The following is a 6492-nucleotide window of genomic DNA, read 5'->3' on the forward strand; positions in this document are numbered from 1 at the left end:
GGATCTCCGAACTACATCCCCTCTACGATACTTTAATGTACCCGTTAATGTACCCCTTTGGTTCTCCATCTTACAACATCTACATGAAGGCATCCAATGGGCGAAAAGTTACCCAACAGCAATTTTATTCGTACCATTTCGGCCTGGAAACTATTTTCTCTGGTACCGAAGGCTATTTCAACAATGGCTGGTGGATGTGTACTGCAAGATTGAAACAGAACGTTTACAGTTCCTGAGGCGTGAGCAACAGACCCTGAGAGCTGACAATTATAGCAACTTGAGAGATTCAATTCTTAGGGAGGATGGGAATCCAGAACAGTTTGGTCAACGAGTTGTACTTCCGGCAACTTATACAGGAGGCCCTCGATACATGTTTGAGCGTCAAAGTGATGCCATGGCATATGTTCGGCGAATGGGCCGAGCCGACCTCTTCATCACGTTCACAACAAATCCAAAGTGGACAGAAATTACAGAAAATTGTCTTCAAGGGCAAGACCCTCAGGATCCTCCAGATATTGTTGCCAGGGTTTTCAGGCAGAAGCTAAAAAAGTTACTTGAATTTATTAAAAAGGGAGGATTTGGCAGGTTGAGGGCTTTCCTGTACAGTATTGAATATCAAAAAAGAGGACTGCCGCATGCACACATCCTCACCTGGCAGGCCCCAGAGGACAAACTTCTACCAGAAAAAATGGATCTCTGCATATCTGCAGAGATCCCTGACAAAGAGGTAGATCCTGATCTTCATGCTAAAGTGATGGCACATATGGTGCATGGACCTTGTGGACCATTTAATCCAAATTGTCCATGTATGATTGACAACAAATGTTCCAAAAAATACCCAAAAGAATTTCTTCAGTGTACCGAGCAAGGCCAAGACTCTTACCCCAAGTACAGGCGAAGAAAACCAGAAGATGGAGGCCAGACTGGTACAATAAGGATGAAGAGAAATGGTCGGTATGTTAATCAAGAAATAACAAACCAGTGGATTGTTCCGTACAACAAGGTCCTCCTTCAGCAGTTCAACGCTCACATTAACGTAGAAATTTGCAGCTCGATCCAAAGCATCAAATATGTCCTCAAATACGTGAATAAAGGATGTGATCAAGCAGTGTTTGAACTACAAAGAACTGATGGAGCAGCTAACCAACAAGGCCAAGTACAAAGTCACATTGTGGATGAGATCCAGCAGTTCCAGAATGCAAGGTATGTCGGCAGTTCAGAGGCGGCCTGGAGGATATTGGAACATCCCATCCATGAACATTTCCCCCCAATTGTACAACTTTCTGTTCATCTTGAAAATGGGCAGCGTGTCATGTTCTCAGCTGATACTGCTCTGGAACGAGCCCAAGGTCCACCGCCTGCCACAACTTTGACAGCATTTTTTCAACTCTGCCATGAGGATGACTTTGCAAGGGGTCTCAAATACGTAGAAGTCCCTGAGTTTTACACTTGGAACAAATCGACAAAGAAATGGATGAGAAGAATGCGTGGGGTACAAGTTGAAGGTACTGAAAATGTATGGAAGGCACCATGCATTGGGAGAATCTACACGATTAGTCCAAAAGCAGGGGAGTGTTATTTCTTACGCCTGTTGCTCAATGAGGTTGCTGGTCCAACTTCATTTCAAGATTTGCGAGCATACAATGGTCAGGTGTTTGAAACATACAGAGCAGCGTGCCTTGCTCGAGGCCTTCTAGAAAATGACCATCACTTGCATCAAGCAGTAGGAGAGGCAAGTGCCACTCAATCACCTTCAAATTTGCGAAGCCTATTTGTGATAATTTTAACAGCCTGTGAGCCAAGAAATCCTCTTGAGATCTGGATGGCTTTTCGTGATGTAATATCTGAAGACATTCTTCACAGATACAGGCAAGAAGTTAACAATCCAGAAGCAGATTTTAATGAGGACATCTACAATAAAACTCTTTGTCTAATTGAAGAAAAAGTTCTCCTTATGTGCGGTCAACCATTGGCAAGCTATGGATTACCTGCACCAACGCAAGGGAGAGATGAAAGACTCGCGAGAGAGTATCAACGTGAAGTTACTTATAATCTTGAAGAACTTTCCCTACAAGCAGAAAATATGCAAGAAAAACTGACCGATTCTCAAAGAGAAGTTTACAATTCATTCATGGCAATGTTGGAAGCACAAGGTGAAATGAACAAAAACATGATGTTTCTTGATGCTCCAGGTGGTACGGGCAAGACTTTTGTAATCAATTTGATCCTTGCAAAGATTAGATCCATGAGAAAGATTGTGCTTGCAACAGCATCCAGTGGCATTGCTGCTACTCTACTACAAGGTGGCCGCACTCTTCACAGCACTTTTAAAGTACCCTTGGATACTCATCGAATGGATCAGCCAGTTTGCAAAATTACTGGTAACTCAGCCATGGCAAATGTAATTAGAGACACCTCTGCAATCATTGTAGACGAAGCCCCAATGACGCACAAGAGTGCTTATGAAGCAATTGACCGAACACTGCAAGACATCACAGGAAACAAGAATCCCATGGGTGGCATTCCAACCTTATTTTGCGGTGATTTCCGTCAAATCCTCCCAGTGGTTAAAAATGGCACAAGGGCTAACATTGTCAATGCAAGTTTGAAACAATCCTATCTCTGGAGGCACGTTATAGTGAAGAGACTGACTACTAATATGAGAGCCTATATCTCTGATAACACAGCTGCAGCAGACTTCTCAAAATTGCTTCTCCAAATCGGTAATGGTCAGTTTCCTATCACTTCTTCACCTGACACAATTAAGATTCCAACTGCGCTTGGTAAATGTGTCGGTAATCAGAAGCAACTGAAAGACAAAGTGTACCCAGACCTGCAAAACAATGGAAAATCACCGGATTGGCTTGCTGAGAGGGCTATTATTTCGCCATTAAACAGCAATGTGAATCATTTGAACAATTCAATAATGGATGAATTTCCAGGAGACACAAAGCAATACAAGTCAGTTGATTCGGCTACTAATGAATATGAAGCTGTTCACTACCCTGTGGAGTTTTTAAACTCTTTGGAGATATCTGGAATGCCTCCACACATTTTAAATCTCAAAATTGGATCGCCAATCATGATTCTTCGATCCTTGGAACCGCCAAAAACAACAAACGGAACCAGATGTGTTATCACCAGATTGCACACCAATGTACTTGAGGCCACCATTTCTACTGCCAAGGATCCCCTTAGTTCCATCGGACTCAGAACTTCCATTTAAATTCCGGAGACTCCAATTTCCTGTGAAGGTGTGTTTTGCAATGAGCATAAACAAAAGTCAAGGTCAGACATTTAACACCATTGGCGTAGACTTGACATCAGACTGCTTCAGTCACGGTATGTTCTACGTCTCCATCAGCCGGACAGGAAGTTCAGAAAAACTCTACATTCTGGCTCCAAATCAAAGCAGCAGAAATGTAGTTTACCCTGAGGCTCTTCAGTGAAAAGTTCGAGAAATGGATATGAGGAAAAACTGACATGATCTGATTGTGGAAAGTTTTTAGTATTGAATGTGCAAGATAAAATTTAAGCAAGAGTTGAAAATTACTTCAATGAAAAATTTACTATGTAACATCAAGTAACCTTCCTTTTTGATGAAAATGTTTTGTGAAGTTCCTGATTGAATTTCAGTCACTACAAGAGGTAGTTAAAATGTTAATCACCTTATGCAATCGTTGCTCTTACAACATCAACTTACTGGAAAGGTGCCCACAGATTTTGGTACCCGAGTGCGCAACAAAGCTCCGTGCGAAGCACGGGTATCTTTGCTAGTATATATATATATATATATATATATATATATATATATATATATATATATATATAAGTGAAAATGTGTGTATGAGGACACTTCTCAACTTATATACTCACAATTTTTTTTATCTACAGACTAAAAATTTGGTATATAAGATATTCAGACATGTAGAAAACATTTGATTGGGGTTCATTCGGAAGAAAGGGCTGCTAAGGGTTGAAAATTGAAAAATTTGTATTTGGGTGCCATCGGATTTTTATCTTTTTGTCAACTATTTCGCAAATTCGCATGCGCGGTCGTGAAACATTACAGCTTCCTTTTGTTAAGAATAAGTAGGTTTGAAAACACTTTTTAAAGATCGTGTCAACCTGGTTCGATGGCTATCGGAATTGACTAGCGTTCTTTTAGGTTTTGGTTTCGATCACAGCTCAAGTACTTTTTTTTTTACTTACAAGAAGTGAGCTGTTTAGAAAAAAAACATAATACTCGCATGCACATGTTTCAGTTTCTTTCGTTTTTTTTTTACTTCATTTTTTAAAAGAATTAAACCATATGCTTAATACCTATGGTATTTATTTTTATAATAAATAAGTCTGTGACAACAGATTATTCATTTCATTTTTACTTCAGAATCATGGGAGCTCTATGCAACAGAGTATAAATTAAGTCGACTTTTCGTGATTTTGGCACAAAAGAAAACCAGTTAACACACAGGCCAGTAAAACTCGGCTCCTGCAAATGATAGTGAGAATGCCACCCTTTGGGCGTTCAAAAAGAACATTCAAGAAGGGCAAAGAAAGTTATCCCGCTCACTTTCCATAGTGAACTGTAGCACCCCATGAAGAGAATTCAGCTTTTTAAATCATGGTGACGCATAACTATCGATATAACCATAGCAAAAGTGTCGTTAACATATCTCACATAAGCAGTGGGTGTAGTTCCAGAACTAAAAAGAACGGATTCGTAACATACGACTACGATCGGTTGTTATGAATCCGTTCTTTTTAGTTCTGGACCGACTACGAAATACGGCATAATCACGTTGACACACCGGTTCCCGTCAGATCACTGAAGTTAAGCAACGTTGAGCCTGGTCATTACTAAAATTGGTGACCAATTTAGGAAGTCCAGGTGCTGTATGTAGGAGGACGTCGACACCTCCCTGCAAAAAGTTGCAAAACCCTAACATCGTCATCTCCCCTAACGGGGATATGCATGCGACTGGGGACCGCTTGTGAATTTCATACTCCCATGAAACTTCCTCCTTCGGAGGAATCCGGTTAAACCCTGAAAAGGTTGGTGCTGACCGCATACACACACAACCGACTACGATATCAGTTCAAACTGGCACCAATAATCTTCCCTTTGAAACCTGGTCGACATTACTGTACATAATATCAACGAAGCTAAACTCCCCCGATTTAGTACACAGTATGGCTACTATAAATATCTCTTTAGAAACACAAAGGATGTCTCAGAATCCGTATGTCACCTCCGTAGTCATTCAACAAAGCGATAGAAATCAGTGTACAACTTCCGCACAAGTTGTAAGATTTCTAAAAGCCACTGGAACAAAGACTTGTGCAGAGCCTATCATAAATAAAATGGGTCTTAGCGGAACACCTTGCTAGTTTAATTTAGGGAGACAATACAGTCTGGAACATAATGACATAGATGATCTAATCTTGTCATAAATGTCGTTGGAAAAAAAAGTTGTTTTTAAATGATGCAAGTGAATGTTTTCAAGTTTTTATTTCGTTTATGCAAGTATTGTCCGCACACTTGACAAGACAAGTTTACGGAATTTAGATGTATCGTTAAGAATTAATTACATCTTCTCAACGTAATCCGATCGATCCATCACTACAACACTGAAACTAGCAGGAAATAGTCATCATATACAAAGGATGGTATATAACGTGTCAGATCTTTGTTTGGATGGATAACACGCATATGAATATGCCGACAAGCTGAAATGTAAAATGTTCATTTCAACTTGCCGACATATATTTTTACTTCTTTCTCTACATGCGGAAATGCATTCACAGCTTGAAGTGGTTCAATTTTGGTGACTATGCAGAAACATTAATTTAGGGGCACAAAAGATTCCTCGTTTTAATGGTACCGCTTCTGTCTTCATTCATTGCTGGCAAAAGTGTATTGAGAATGAAGACGACTGTAGAAAAATAAATTTTCGAGCACAAAAAGTCGTTTATTTTAATGGTACCACTACCGTCTTTGCAGCTCTTTAACTTTGAGTTAATGAAAAATATGAAACTTTAGTTTTGGACGGACCCTCGTATGACAAAGCGTGCTCTAAACCCTCATGCAGAGCTATCGTTCATCGCTAAAAATTGCATTGAGAATGGTAGTAACTATGTAGAAGAATAGATTCTTGAGCACAAAAGGTTGCTCGTTTTAATGGTATCACTTCCGTCTTCGTATCTCATCATTTTTTTTTTTAGTTTAAAAAATAGGAAGCCTTTCTTTCGGAAAGAACGTCGTATGAAAAAGCGTGGTCTGAGCGCCCATGCACAGATATAGTTAACTACCGGCAAAAGCGCCTTGAAAATGGCGGTGCCTGTGTAAAACAAATACAATCTGGAGCGCAAAAGACCGCTCGTTTTAATGGTACCACTCACATCTACTTAGCTCTTCAACTTAGGGAGTTAAAAATAGGAGACTTGACATTTAAAACGATCCTCATATAAAAAAAGCGCACTCTGGACCCC

At 40.1% G+C, this 6492-nt stretch overlaps 1 pseudogene; it reads left to right on the forward strand.

The window, feature by feature from the left end:
• The first annotated feature begins 4784 nt into the window (after positions 1 to 4784).
• On the forward strand, positions 4785 to 4903 carry LOC145301534 (5S ribosomal RNA; annotated as a pseudogene).
• The last annotated feature ends 1589 nt before the right edge of the window (positions 4904 to 6492 follow it).

This window comes from Euprymna scolopes, chromosome 18 (assembly GCF_053919585.1).
Source record: "Euprymna scolopes isolate OS-2025 chromosome 18, ASM5391958v1, whole genome shotgun sequence".
Taxonomy (NCBI): Eukaryota; Metazoa; Mollusca; class Cephalopoda; order Sepiida; family Sepiolidae; genus Euprymna; species Euprymna scolopes.